The sequence below is a fragment of the Schistocerca piceifrons genome, chromosome 11, assembly GCF_021461385.2.
Source record: "Schistocerca piceifrons isolate TAMUIC-IGC-003096 chromosome 11, iqSchPice1.1, whole genome shotgun sequence".
NCBI classification, from domain to species: Eukaryota; Metazoa; Arthropoda; class Insecta; order Orthoptera; family Acrididae; genus Schistocerca; species Schistocerca piceifrons.
This window is the reverse complement of record NC_060148.1, coordinates 14,732,022-14,747,923: the sequence shown is the minus strand read 5'-3', so window position 1 is coordinate 14,747,923 and position 15,902 is coordinate 14,732,022. Positions and strand designations below refer to the sequence as shown.

The 15,902-nt window shown below is 50.0% G+C and overlaps 1 protein-coding gene across 12 annotated transcripts in view; it reads left to right on the top strand.

The window, feature by feature from the left end:
- Positions 1–15,902, top strand: part of LOC124720011 (basement membrane-specific heparan sulfate proteoglycan core protein) — an 801,341-nt gene that overhangs the window by 134,974 nt on the left and 650,465 nt on the right. The gene's annotated exons all lie outside the window — the stretch shown is intronic.

Below are 15,902 nucleotides of genomic sequence, written 5' to 3'. Positions count from 1 at the left end.
CGTGGAGTTACAACACCCCCTCCATTCACCACCACTGCCTACCACCCTGGTATGAGGGTCTGACGATGGCCAAAAACTGACCAAAATCGGTTTTCTTAAAAATAATTTTTTTTTCCTGTCGAGACTGTTCGTGACCTTTGTGAAAGTACTTGGTGGAACTGTTGGCACCATGTCTCTGCTGCTGGTCGTGACATCGCATTATGTCCACATACCGCCAAACTCTCAGTGTAAATCTGTACGTAATTCAGATGTTCTGCCAAGAAGAATTGCACTGTCACGTTAGACTCGCCCGTTGTGGTGTTGCCTCTCAACCACATCAAATTGTCCTGTGTCTGCAGAAAACCAGCAGGAAATGTTTTGCTCCGACAATACCACACCCTCGTTGCGCTATGGTGTTAGCGTGGGACAGCATGTGTAACTTACTTTCTGAAGTCCCTACGTATGTGCATCAGTTGGACGGCCTTGTAAACGGAAATTACGGCGACATTTTCGTTATGTTTCTTGAACTCAGGTAGGTAGGAGAAAGACACTTGCGCACACAGGTTTCTTTTCACTTTTCAGCTTCGCGAGGTGATGGCATCCAGATTAAAATTTCTGTCGCATTCAGGAGAGTGGGCCGCGGGGAACCGGAAATAGTTTGGGCGGGCCCGTATTGTCCGCCACGGACGGGGGCATTTGTTTTTATTCCACGCAGAGAGAGAGAGAGAGAGAGAGGGAGAGAGTGAGGGGGGGGGGGGGGGTTGAGCAACTAGGATGAGTGAGAGAGGCGGGGGAAGCCCCGCCGCGCTGTCGGCGTTTATGCGCGTCGTCACTTGTTAGCAGGAGTGCCAACCTCGCGGCGGCCTGCACTCTGGCGAGATTAAAATTCCCGGCGCTGACTCGCATTAAGCGGCCGTGGGCAGAAGCGAAGCGAGGGCACGCCGGGCCTCGCCAGCTCTGTGACCTCTGTGTGGTGTGCCCCCGTGTCGCTGCGTTATCGCCCGAAAACTTTTCTAAAATGGATTCACGGCCCTGGGCGTCCGTTTGGAGAAAAGAAGGAGGGGGGGGGGGGGGGGGGCGGTGAGGCGGTTGCCCCATTCTGGTATCTGGGATGCAGATTTTTTCCTCACTATTAAATTCATATCCAATTATAGTAATGCTTGTCGCCCTGGCATGTGTGAATACTACCGAACCATCAGCTTAAAAAAATTGTGATGCAAAGTAGTGACACATATTACTTACAGGAGAGTGGAAAATTTGTTAGAAGCCCACCTCAGAGAAGACAAGTTTGGGATGGAGAGAAATATATAACTACGCAAGGGACTGACATTTCGACTTATTTCTGAGCATAGGCTGAAGAATGTTAGGCTATGTTTGTATTTTTTGTTAAGTTACTGAAATATTTTACAATGTTGGCGGGACTACTTTCGTTGTAATTCTGAAGGTACCAGGTATAAAACAACGGGAGAAATGTTATTTCTTGAGCTCCTACTGAAGCCAGATGGCAGTTGTAAGCACATAAAGCGGATGCAGTGGTTGAGAATTTGCCAGTGGGAGAGTCATTGCTCATCTGAGGCTGCATTTTACTGTTCCGGGATTTCGCTGCTCGCTCGGCTCGGAAACTGACGACTGTCATGATCATTTTAGGACTGACTGGTTCAGGAGCGCCTTACTCGATGTCGTGCAGGATCCATCAATGTCCCCACGCGACTTGCGCCCGAGAGGAGAGACGCGTTTGCTCGCACAGCCACATAACGTACCTCGAGTCGGGAAATGGAGTCGTCTGCAGCGAGACGTAGACACACGTACAGGGCGACGTGTAGGAGCACCGACTGTCGTGCCAGTACGGAACAGCTGGGTTCAGGAGGGCTATACTCAATGCCAAGCAGGATCTGAATGGCCCCATGCGAGTAGCGCCCGAGAGGACTGACGTATTGTTGACTGAGCTGGGTAAGATCATAGAACCACATCACCAACCTCGAAACAGAAAATTGGCTTGTTTGCAGGAAGAGGAATATCCACATGGACAGAACAACGACATATGGAGCACCAAAGAGCGTTCTGGGGGAAGGCAAACGAAAGACTGCATTTTACCGGCAGAACACTTACGTGAGGCAACAGGTTTACTAAAGAGACCGGTTACATCTACATGTATACTCTACAGATCACATCTAAGTGCCTGGCAGAGGGTTCATCGAACCATCTTCACAATTCTCTGTTATTCCAATCTCGTACAGAGTGCAGAAAGAATGAACACCTTCCTCTTTCCGTAGGAGCTATGATTTCCCTTATTTTATCGTGGTGATCGTTTCTCCCTATGTAGGCCGGTGTCAACAAAATATTTTCGCATTCGGAGGAGAAAGTTGGTGATTGTAATTTCGTGAGAAGATTGCGTCGCAAAGAAAAACACCTTTCTTTTGATGATGTCCAGCCCAAATCGTGCATCATTTCTGTGACACTCTCTGTTGTGCTTCGCCAACACATTTGTCCACAGATTTGACGAACAGGACTTTGACGTGTATATGGTTTGGTTTAGCGACGAAGCCCACTTTCATTTTGATGGGTTCGTCGAGAAGGAAAACTGGCATATTTTGGGGACTGAGACTTCGCATTTCGCAATCGAGAAGTTTCTTCACCCTCAACGGGTGACTGTGTGGTGCGCAGTCACGGAATAATCGGTGCGACATTCCTCAATGTCACGGTGACTACCGAAAGGTGCGTGAAGGTTTTGGAAGATGAATTCGTCTCCGTTATCCAAAGTGACTCTGATTTCGACAAGGTGTGGTTCGTGCAAGACGGAGCTCGACCCTATCGAAACAGGAGAGTGTTTTATGTCCTGGATGAGCACTTTGGGGACCGCATTCTGGCTCTGGGGTACCCAATGTCACTGGCTTCGATTGGCCGCCATATTCTTCGGATCTAAAGACATGTGACTCCTTTTTGTGTGGCCATATTTAAGGATAAGGTGTACAGCAATAGCCCCAAAACCATCGCTGAGCTGAAAACAGTCATTCAGGAGGTCATCGACAGAATCGATGTTCCGACACTTCAGCGGGTCGTGCACAGTTTCGATATTCGTCTACGCCGACATCATCGCCAATGATGGCAGGAATATGGAACAAGTCATAACCTAAGTCCCAATATCTGTAGTGACGATTACATGTTGAATAAAGTATCAAATGGTTCAAATGGGAGTTAACTTCTCAGGTCATCAGTCCCCTAGAACTTAGAACTACTTAAACCTAACTTAACCTAAGGACATCACACACATCCATGCCCGAGGCAGCGACCGTAGCGGTCGCGTGGTTCCAGACTGTAGCGCCTAGAACCACTCGGCCACTCCGGCCGGCTGGAACTAAGTCCCCAACGGCTTTCCCTGTTCGGAAAATATTCCCAGAATACTGTGAAGACCTGTTTGAAAAACACCCCTGAGATATCGTGTCATCACTTCATTGGCGATCACATTGCCGTCTGCAAAATGGACAGAAACGTAAATAATTTTGGTCCTAACACGGAGCCCTGGGGAAGTCTCCCAGCTGGAGAAATACATCGCTAGTGGCAATCGAGTCTGTGACGAAAGAGAAGCGTCGAGAGGTGTATAGGGTATTGGGAGGGGGGATTTATGGATGGGGGGAGGCAGGGGGACAGCTCGATGGGAGGGGAGGAGTGAAACATGCCGAACTGTGGAGCGCTCGGAAGATCCGCGGCATCACGGCTGGCGTCGCACATCACGCCGGCCGGGGTTTCCGGAAAATAATCAAGCGCAGGCGGGAGAGGTATTTGTGGGCGACGGTGCCAGCTGGCGGGCGTAGCGTGGCGTGCATATTCTACTCCGTTACTTTGTTACCTCGTACCTTTCCAAGTAGTGCGAATAACAACGTAGATACGTGGAGGTGGGCGAAGAAGGGCGAGAGAGGCAGAGTAGTTGATGGTGGAAATAGAGCGAGTGCAGCGAGAACCGGGCTGCCTTGCCCATTACGAGCTTCCGACACCTGGCCGTATCCTTTAGCTGGCAGCGGCGCGCGACGCATTAGCATAATCTGCCCGTGGACGTAGCTGACGGCAGGGACGAGCCCTGAATTTTTAATTCCTCTGTCATTCGGCGTCTGCCTCTCAGATCCTCCCCCCTCTTTCACCGAAAACTTCTGTTCCTGTCTCTCGCTCACTCTTTTAAAGTCACCTACACGTCGGCACACTTCCCTCTTTTGTTAACATGCTTTGCATGCCACCGGCGCCAAGTATATTATTCCCGTGTCTGTATTTGTCTCTTTTTCGTCCGCCACCATCTTTGAGGACCCTTTGCGTCTGTAATCGTAACAGGAGGAGAGAAGAAGAAAAATACAGAGATCGCTTCAGGATAGAGAAAAGACACAGTGAACAAATTTAGCTACTACTGCTTCGCAGAGTGATTCGTCTGTTCCGACTGGTGTGCACGATACCAGAGACAAAGCAAAATACCCTCAGACTTCAATAAGAATGTAACAATTCCAAGTTCAAAGAAAGCAGATGCTGACATATGAGGATATTACCGAACTAGGGCCGGCAGAGAGGCCTGCTGACCACGTGCCCCTCCATATCCGTTTCCAGTGACGCCTGCGGGCTGAGGATGACACGACGGCCGGTCGGTACCCTTGCGCCTTCATGGCCTGTTCGGAAGGAGTTTCGTTTATAATAAGTCACGGTTGGAAAATAACGATCGAATTATTTAGAGAAGTCTTCTAATCATACAATGAAGTCACGACCGGATGGTACGGTTGTTGATAATTCTTCCGGGGTGCTGTCAGCAGGACCAGCCATACCTCTGAGGATGTCCAACGTAGTGTTGGACGAAACGTTATAGGAATAGAAGGATTCCATGGACCACGGCCATATTACCCGGAAGAATTATCAACAACAGTATTTAGAGAAGAATGGAATAACCGGCATAAGCGGTTCTCGGTAAGGGTCAGTTACGATTCTGAAGGAATACAGGAACGTGCGAGACCATACCAACCGTAAGACTTACCTTATAAGACTGGTTCAAGAAAGGCAAACCTTTCAGTAGTGTTCACTGGAGTAAGTTTTTGAAATTAAGAGGCTGGGAGGGCTAAAATATAGGCTGCGGAAGGCTATTTGCAACTTTAACAGGCGAGGGACTCGAAAGGGAAGCAGTGTAAAACAGGACTGTAGGCCGTTCATATTCAGTCCGTTCATTGAGCAAACAGTGAAAAAAAGCCAAGGACAAATTTGCGAAGTGAACTGAAGTTCAGGAAGGAGCCTCTGGGCTAAGGATGACACGGCGGCCGGTCGGTACCGTTGCGCCTTCATGCCCTGTTGGGGAGGAGTTTATTTTAGTTTTATTTCTAGGGAGTGTGGTAGGGTTGTAGATGGAGATGCGCAAAGCCGCTGTGGCACCGTGACGTAATGGTTAGCTCATCGGCCTAGCCAGCAGCAGACTCGGGTTCGAATCCTGGGTAGAGTAACAATTTTGATTCAGCGCTTCAGTCTGAATAAATACAACAAAAACAGTATTTTATACTGTAAAGATTTATGGAGAGATTCGGGATTCATCAAGGTTCAAAACAGCACGAGTCGACCGTACGTTGTGACAAGTAACTGCTACAGCACTCTACTTTTCACCGAATCCCGAAGCCAGTTTGGCATATTTCTGCCGACGAGGAAATTTTTTCTCGAAATTTAACAGTGGAGTAGCGAAGCTGCTCCCGATATTCCCTGAGTGCGCGTTTCTCCCTGTAGGACACCCGCGGTCGAGAAGTTGCGGAATCGGAGGCAGATTTTTCCGTCCGCCGTCGGCTGTCGACGCGGCTGACGGCCGCACTGCGGCAACAGGTGTCATCGGGGCCGCCACACTGCTCTGTAGGCTGCGGCGGGGTTTGCTTAGGCCCGGCTCCAAAACTCGGCCTCTCCGCCGTCTGTTTGGTCAGGCCGCGATAAACCGGCGCGCCGCGCGGATCCACTCTGTTGACGCACGGCTGGGTGTGTGTGCGTTGCGGGGAAGGTGGCCGAATTTAAACTGCACGTGCTTCATCGCTGGAATTCGAGACCGTCCGTACGGGATACCTCGTCGTCGCCAGTGGCTGTTGCTGCGACCGTACGAAAGTTCTCAATGGAGGTAGGCGCCGGATGTTCGAAAACGACTGCGCAAAAGCGCGTTGTATTATAACTAGTGGACTGCGAAGGCATTGATGAATAACAATCCCCTTTTGTGCCAGCCCAAAAAGCGGTGCGTACATCTACATACATGCTGCTCTGCACGGCATCGTATTGTGCGTGCCGGAGACTATCCTGTACCACTACTAGTGGTTTCCATCCTGAATCGGGGGGGGGGGGGGGGGGGGCTCCTAATGGTTCCCAAGTGGTGCAGCGACCGTAAACCATGACATTACCCAATAAGCAGCAACCAGGCGCAAGATCATGTTTTCTTTATTTAATTTTGCATATCGATTTCGACTGATTCACAGCCATCATCGGTGATACAAATACAAGAATAAAAATAAAAATAATAACAGCGACCAAATGAATAAATGTACATAAAGCAATATTAAATGTATATACGCGCATTAAACGATTTAAAACGCTCGAACCTGGGTGCATGAATGGCAAAACGTCACTTTTTCGGATGAATCCAGGTTCTGTTTACAGCATCACGATGGTAACATCCGTGTTTGGCGACATCGCCGCGAACGCACATTGGAAGCGTGTATTCGTCATCGCCATACTGGCGTATCACCCGGCGTGATGGTATGCCATTGGTTACACGTCTCGGTCACCTCTTGTTCGCATTGACGGCACTTTGAACAGTGGACGTTACATTTCAGATGTGTTACGACCCGTGGCTCTACCCTTCATCTGATCTCTGCGAAACCCTACATTTCAGCAGGATAATGAAACGACTGCATGTTGCAGGTCCTGTACGGGCCTTTCTGGATACAGAAAATGTTCGACTGCTGCCCTGGCCAGCACATTCTCCGGATCTCTCACCGACTGAAAACGTCTGGTCAATGGTGGCCGAGCAACTGGTTCGTCACAATACGCCAGTCACTACTCTCGATGGACTGTGGTATCGTGTTGAAGCTGCACGGGCAGCTGTACCTGTGCACGCCACCCGAGCTCTGTTTGACTCAATGCCCAGGCGTATTGATGCCGTTATTACGGCCAGAGGTGGTTGCTCTGGGTAGAAAACCCGTTTATCATCTGCATTTCTTCTTGATGCAGCGATTTTAATGGCCAGTAGTGTATATTTACAGGCGGTGCCGCCTATATCTTTGACGCGTCGTTAGTTGACGTTTGCGGACATGGCTTCCTGTGTAAAACTTGACGTCCTAAGTCCCCTCTGCTTCATATAGAAGTGTGTAAAATAAATTGTGAACCCACCTTGTATAACTAGCACAAGTTTGTAGTACCGATTACGAAAGGCCATATATCGCCCATACTACTGGCAAAGACAGTTCTCATTGGTTCTTCCACAGAGTTTTGTTCTGGATGCTATACCTCACCTCCCTATATCCCAAACTAGCACGGTGCGAATTAATCTGTTGCAGCAGGTCGTCATCTTCAGCAGACCATCCATAAATTTCCCACTTGACCGATTTCGACTCGAACAGTGAAGTGAGTCCTGGCCAAAACGTGACCCACTGTCTCAGACGGCAAATGTCGCGTAGCGGGCAGGTCCGACCCCTGGCAGGCGAGTGGGCCGGTCAGCCTCCCCCGCCTCTGCCTCCGGCCTAGGCGCCGGCGTGGCTTGGCGACGCCCCGGCCTAGCCGCTCCTAGGCGCGTCTATATTTGAGCGGTGACGGCGTCCGGCCGTGATGAGCGCAAAGTGTCCCCGCCAGCGGCTTCCTCATTAGGAGCAGAGGCCAGCAGCCGCAAGCCAATGAACCGTCCGCGTCTGCGGCTGCCCACCCAGGCCGCGCATTACCCCGGCCTAACGACTCCGGCCTCTGTAATGGCCGGGCCTGCCCGGGGCCGACCCGCAGATCTGGCTGCCCCGTTGACATTTCTCGCTTGCCCTGAACCGTTCTGGATCGAGGTGACATCCTACAGCCACCCAGTTCCAGAGGAAATCCGTATAAGACCATCTACCACAGGGTTCAATTCTCGGACCAAAATACTTTTCCTCTCTTCTTGGATCGAGTTGTCGCAATGGAATTTGTCTCTTCATCGCCCACAAACAATCATTCTGGATCCTTCAAGTACCCTACAGCCATCTGACTGCATAGCACACTGTAGTTCTGGAAATTACACTACTGGTACACCACGAAGACGACATGCTACAGACGGGAAATTTAACCTACAGGAAGAAGATGCTGTGATATGCAAATGATTAACTTTTCAGAGCATTCACACAAGGTTGGCGCCGGTGGCTACACCTACAACGTGCTGACATGAGGAAAGTGTCCAACCGATTTCTCGTACACAAACAGCAGTTGACCGGCGTTGCCTGGTGAAACGTTGTTGTGATGCCTCGTGTAAGGAGGAGAAATGCGTACCATCACGTTTCCGACTTTGATAAAGGTCGGATTGTAGCCTATCGCGATTGCGGTTTATCGTATCGCGATATTGCTGCTCGTGTCGGTCGAGATCCGATGACTGTTAGCAGGATATGGAATCGGTGGGTTCAGGAGGGTAATACGGAACGAAGTGCTGGATCCCAACGGCCTCGTATCACTAGCAGTCGAGATGGCAGGCATCTTATCCGCACGGCTGTAACGCATCTGCAGCCACGTCTCGATCCCTGAATCAACAGATGGGGACGTTTGCAAGACAACAACCATCTGCACGAACAGTTCGACGACGTTTGCAGTAGCACGGACTATCAGCTCGGAGATCGTGGCTGCGGTTACTCTTGACGCTGCATCACAGACAGGAGCGCCTGCGATGGTGTACTGAACGACGAATCTGGTTGCACGGATGGCAAAACGTCATTTTTTCGGATTAATCCAGGTTCTGTTTACAGCATCAGGATGGTCGCATCCGTGTTTGGCGACATCGCGGTGAACGCACATTGGAAGCGTGTATTCGTCATCGCCGTACTGGCGTATCACCCGGCGTGATGGTATTGGGTGCCATTGGTTAAACATCTTCGTCACCTCTTGTTCGCATTGACGGCACTTTAAACAGTGGACGTTACATTTCAGATGTATTACGACCCGTGGCTCTACCCTTCATTCGATCCCTGCGAAACCCTACATTTCAGCAGGACAATGCACGACCGTATGTTGCAGGTCCTGCACGGGCCTTTCTGGATACAGAAAATGTTCGACTGCTGCCCTGGCCAGCACATTCTCCACCAACTGAAAACGTCTGGTCAATGGTGGCCGAGCAACTGGCTCGTTACAATACGCCAGTCACTAGTCTTGATGAACTGTGGTATCGTGTTGAAGCTGCATGGGCAGGCGTATCGAGGCCGTTATTACGGCCAGAGGTGGTTGCTCTGGATGCGGATTTCTCAGGATCTATGCACCCAAACTGCGTGAAAATGTAATCACATGTCAGTTCTAGTACAATATATTTGTCCAATGAATACCCGTTTATCATCTGCATTTCTTCTTGGTTTAGCAATTTTAATTGCCATATATATTCTGCTGTGCTGGATTTGCTGCGTCTGCCTGGCTGGCTGGGTAGGCCGGAGATATGACGTGTGGAGACGACGCCCGGCCTGGAGCCTGGAGACGGGGCGGGGCGGGGCGGGGCGCCCGCTTGGCCGCTTGCCTGCTTGTTGTCTGGCCTGGCCTGGCCTGGCCTGTTGCTAACGCGCGCCTCCCACGCTGAGGCTGGCCAGCCGGCGGCGATTAGCGCCCGACTGTCCGCTGCTCAGCGCTGACTGCGCGCCTGTTCCCGGTCAGCCGTCAGCTCTCTGGCTGTCCCACGCTTCTGGAACCGCCACACACAATACTCTGCCCTCACATGCGCCAGATACGCGATGTGTGTCTTCTGCTACGTCATCCCATAATATCCAGTACTTTGTTCTGGTTTCCTTCTCTCCGTTCCCTGCCTCTACGTCTGTAGTCTGCAAAGCAGTGCGGAAAGCGCGGCACAGAGCGGCGTGAATCCTGGACCTGGAAATCACCTGACACACACACACACACAGTGGTTACCGTTACTACAAGCCACACCACAAGTTGGGAAACGGGGCCAAATTTCTAGTAGTTTACTGTCGAGTTGAGATTTTCACACACAGATGTTATATTCGTATCTTACAGAAATTAGCAGTACGGTAATAAACAGCCTTTTAAACACGCCGCTAACAGCAATCAAGGAATTTTTACCAATACAACAATTAAAAAAAAAACACAGAAGCTAGCAGTACGGCAATAAACAACCTTTCAAAACACGCCGCTAACGGCAATCAAAGTAATTTATAGCAATAGAACAATTAAAAAAAAAATTAAAAAAAACACAGAAGCTAGCAGTACGGCAATAAACAAACTTTCAAAACACGCCGCTAACGGCATTCAAGTAATTTATAGCAATACAACAATTTAATAAAATAAAAAAATAGCACAGATGTAGCAGTTCGGCAATAAACAACCTTTCAACGGCAATGAAATAATTTATAGCAACGTAGCAGCTTAAAAATTTCTTTTTTTTTTAAAAAAAAGGAGGAAACACACACACAGAAGCTGGCAGTACGGCAATAACAAGGTGTAGCACGAGTCGATACACGGATCTTCACCCTTCTGGTAGAACCGGCGAGAAGTTCCTAAAAGATGACTCTGTATACACCAAACCCTCCACGAAGCATCGATGCTCTCTCTTTCGCTGAGACAGAGAGACAAGGAGAGAGAGAGAGAGACGAGACAGAAAATTTGGAAATTTGTGGTAAGGTCTTATGGGACCAAACTGTTGACGTCATCGGTCCCTAGACCTACACACTACTTAAGCTAACTTAAACTAACTTACGCTAAGGACAACACACACACTCATGGCCGAAGAAGGACTCGAACCTCCGACGGGGGGAGCCGCACAGACCGTGTCCAAGAGACAGATAGAGAGAGAGATAGAGAGACAGAGAGAGAGAGAGAGAGAGAGAGAGAGAGAGAGAGAGACGAGGTTCAAATGGTTCAAATGGCTCTGAGCACTATGGGACTTAACATCTGAGGTCATCAGTGCCCTAGAACTTAGAACTACTTAAACCTAACTAACCTAAGGACACCACACACATTCGTCTGTAAAGAATTCGCATTAGTATTTTGCAGGCGTGGCTTATTAAACTGATACTTCGGTAATTTTCACATCTGTCAACACCTGCTTTCTTTGGGATTGGAATTATTATATTCTTCTTGAAGTCTGAGGGTATTTCGCCTGTTTCATACATCTTGCTCACCAGATGGTGGAGTTTTGTCAGGGCTGGCTCTCCGAAGGCTATCAGTAGTTGTAATGGAATGTTGTCTACTCCTGCGGCCCTGTTTCACCCTATATATATATATATATATATATATATATATATATATATATATATATATATATATATATATATATATATATATATACGCGTCGGCGCCCGTAACTTTGACGCCTCGTCAGGTGACGTTTTCCGACGTGGGTTCGTATGTAAAACTCGATCTACTAAATCCCGTCTACAACCCCTAGAAGAACGTAACATGAATTGTGCAGCACCCTCAATATTGTGAACAGCAATGGTCTTATTTCCCTCTGAAGATTACTCTTCGTTAGGAATGACATGCTGTGTTTCTTCTGTCAACGGAAAGGGGTTCAGGGAAAAACTAATATTGGGACACAATTCACCGTCTCCGATTTACCACGCCGTGGAATGCGAAGTAGAGAGAAAGGTAGGCAGACAGAGAGGGAGAGAGACAGGGGGGCGGGGCTAGACACACACAGGTGGTGGGCGTTAATGACGCAGAAGTCGACTCCGCGCCGGTGTCGCGTTTCGCCGCCGCGCAGCTTCCGCAGAACGAGACCCCAGGCTGGCGGCAGCTCCACAGACGGCGGGGGCGGTGTGAGGCCGTAGCGCTACCTCCGCCCCCGCCCGCCACTGCGCCGCTAATGGGAAATGCGAAACGGCGGGACTGCGTCGGGGGCGGAGCCGTCTGCCCCCGCCGCACCCCGGCGTCTTCAGCCCGCCCGACCCGGGCGCGAGCGAGAGCCGCCCTGCACCCAATAAGCCAGCAGGCGGCTGTCAGTGGGGACACACACAGCGCATTCGACCTAGTAGCAGCTCTAGTACATAATTTACACCCTCCCGTATCGACCGAAAAATCCCAAGGCACGCATTAAAAAAAAATAATAATAAAAATGGAAAAGTGGGACCCAGAACTGATCCTTGTGGTAGGACTATTCCAAAGTTGTTGCTGTCCAATAGTTTGGACTATGTACAGAGGAGTCCAAAAAAATGTATCCACTGTTTAAAAGTCCATAACTGGCAAACTAATTGACGGAGTTGTCTCATCTTTGGTAGTGTAATAGTTTGTACTTCTGGCAATCGCCACACAAGCGTTATATTGCGCTGCTTTGTTTTGTCAGATGACAGTCGCCAGATAGTCAGTGTTTTGGTCTTAGTTGCACCTAGTTACTCGAGTAACTAGTGATTCTCCAGCAGGAGGAGGTTCTTACTCATTCCTCTGAAGATGACCACAGTAGCGGTCGAAACCGGTCACCATAATAAATAAACTGTCATCAAAACTGTTTTTGATAGTAAATATTTGTAACACATTGATGACTGTCACTCCCATAATGCATTCAGAAGTGAGTGACTGTTGCAAAACGTTTTCATGCAAACATCAGTCCAGCTTCCAAAGTGACATCGCCTCTTACAAAGTTTCGTCTTCTTCCGCAGGATAAAATGTAAATAAAGACGACGTTTTCATTTCCACAGGATAACCACAGCATTTATGTAAAGACTACGTAACATCAGTATAATCTTCTGGTGAAATTCCTTTTGTAATGCAATTTAGCCTGGAGATGAGGTATTCCCTCGAAACATGTAGCAAAATAAATAAAAATGGTTCAAATGGCTCTGAGCACTACGGGACGCAACTGCTGTGGTCATCAGTCCCCTACAACTTAGAACTACTTAAACCTAACCAACCTAAGGACATCACACAATCCATGGCCGAGGCAGGATTCGAATCTGCGACCGTAGCGGTCGCGCGATTCCAGACTGAAGCGCCTAGAACCTCTCGGCCACTCCGGCCGGCACACAGCATTTATGTAAAGACTATGTAACATCAGATTAATATTATCGTAAAATTGGTTTTGTAATGCCATTTAGCCTGGAGATGAGATATTCCCTCGAAACATCTAGCAAAATAAATAAATAATACAATAGTTAATGAAGTTTGTGAGTGGTAGCGGTAAATTAAAAAACCTTTACATATTACGGGTACTGATAACAGTTGCCGGCCGCGGTGGCCGTGCGGTTCTAGGCGCTGCAGTCCGGAACCGCGAGACTGCTGCTGTCGCAGCTTCGAATCCTGCCTCGTCCAGGGATGTGTGTGATGTCCTTAGGTTAGTTAGGTTTGAGTAGTTCTAAGTTCTAGGGGACTGATGACCTCAGAAGGTCAGTCCCATAGTGCTCAGAGCCATTTGAACAGCGTAGTTGAGCGCTCAACAGACCAAACATTATCATCATTTACATATACCTTGAGACAGTCACGGTCGAAAAATAGTTAAAATGACTTCAAATAGTTTCGAAAGTTGTCGACAAACATGATACAGAGAGATTAATTGAATAAAACGATTTCACGCTAAACACACACGGAGGGGCTTCCCCACAAGGCCGGCCGGAGTGGCCGTGCGGTTCTAGGCGCTACAGTCTGGAACCTCGCGACTGCTACGGTCGCAGGTTAGAATCCTGCCGCGGGCATTTGTGTGTGTGATGTCCTTAGGTTAGTTAGGTTTAAGTAGTTCTAAGTTCTAGGCAACAGATGACCTCAGAAGTTAAGTCGCATAGTGCTCAGAGCCATTAGAGCTGCCCCACAAGCAACGATCGCCATCTCGTCAATCGGAATTTTTCGCAGACACGTTCAAACGCGTTTGACAAACACGTCAAACATACAATTTGACAAACTAGGAAAATTCGACAAATTGTTTCATCGTTTGCTTAGGAGGGAGGTCGCGCCTGTACCGGGGTCAAGTGGGGCCAGTTACGTCTCGGGAAGCGACCCAACAGGTGCCGCGCGGCTGCGTGACGTCACGCAGACACCTGTGCCAGGCAGAGTTCGGGCGTCCCCGCCGGCGGTCGGCAGCCGCTCGTGCGCCGTCCTGGCGCCAGTGATCTGGGCGGGGGGTGTCTCGCTGAGGCGGCCTTGGCGACATGAAAAGCGGCGCAAGTAGAGGTGCAGCCGGTCCCGGCGGGTCGCGAATACCGCCGCTTCTGGGAAGCGTTGGCGCGCCAGCGGACTGCGGCCAAATCCCTGGCGCGGGCCAAGCGGAGGGCCGGCGGGTCGAAGCCTGTGTGCTGTGTGCCGGGTTATGTTTAGCTCTCTCTCTGTCTGTCACACACATACACGCACAAGCGCGCGCTGTGTATATGGGAAGCGCTGACATCACTGTCGGATTCTGCGGACGCCGCCACGTCACGTGTCGGGCACGTGCCTGCGATTGCAGCTGTCAGCGCCACACGCACTCTGCGGACACAGTTCCGTCACTGCGTGTGGCGAACAGCACAGTCCGGTTCAAAAAAGGGTGTGTCGCGCTGCAGAGCTCTGTCAAACGTCCAGCGCGTGCGCGAATCCCGGAGTGAATAACGGAGTGATTGGCAGGTGTGCACGGGAGGAGCAAAGTGTATGGTGCGATTCCCAGCCGAGTACGTTCGGCCGAGGGCCGTTCAGTAAGTAATGCAACACGTTTCTTTTCTCGGCCAGTTTCGGTGGAGAAAGTGCGGAATTTTTTGCGGGACGCATTAGAATATTCCCGCTTCAGTCCCTATAGTTTTATAAACTTCCGATAGGTGGCAGCGCCATACGTGGCGTTCAAATTGTCATGGAGCTGCTTTTGGCGGAAAACCAGAGCGTCGCAGGTGTTCAGAGGCGCTTGCAGGGCGTCACCTAGCAGTGAACAAAAGCACGGCGAGTCGTTGGGCGGCGTGGCGTTCAACTGCTTTTGGCGGAAAACCAGAGCGGCGCAGGTGTTCAGAGGCGCTTGCAGAACGTCACCTAGCAGTGAACAAAAGCACGGAGAGTCGTTGAGCGACGTGGCCTTCAAATTGTCATGGAGCTGCTTCTGGTGGGAAACCAGAGCGTCGCAGGTGTTCAGAGGCGCTTGCAGAACGTCACCTGCCAGTGAACAAAAGCATGGCGAGTCGTTGGCCGAGGCGTCCGATATCATGGCCACGAGGCCGCGCAAACCTGTCCTATCTCCCTCGTGCCGGCCGGCCACACACTGCTCTGACTCCTGGCAATTAGGGAACGTGCGGACAGTCTCATTCGATTTGATAGACGGAGCAACCATCAAACACACCACTGCTCATGTGGATGTCTCTGTTGGTAGTGCCGGCACAGTCGTCCACCAAACGAGAGGATCCCACAGAACTTCATTGCATCGTTCTTGCTTATTCACCCTACAGCCTGGATCTTGCAACTTTCCGACTACCACCTGTTTCGCCCTAGGAAGGATGCTCTCCGCAGGAAGCAAAATGGCTCTGAGCACTATGGGAGTTAACATCTGAGGTCATCAGTCCACTAGACTTAGAACTACTTAAACCTAAGTAACCTAAGGACAGCACATATATCCATGCCCGAGGTATGTTTCGAACGTGCGACTGTAGGAGCAGCGCGGTTCCGGACTGAAGTGCCCAGAACCGCTCGTCCACAGCGGCCGGCCGCCGGCAGCAGTACCTGGATAGTGGGGAGGTCATTGATGCAGCGAGAAGTTGGTTCCGTGCTGGCATACAGTAGATAATAATGTCGTGTATTGAAATCCTGAACAAAACCAACCTGCTACCAGAAAAAGGTGTTGC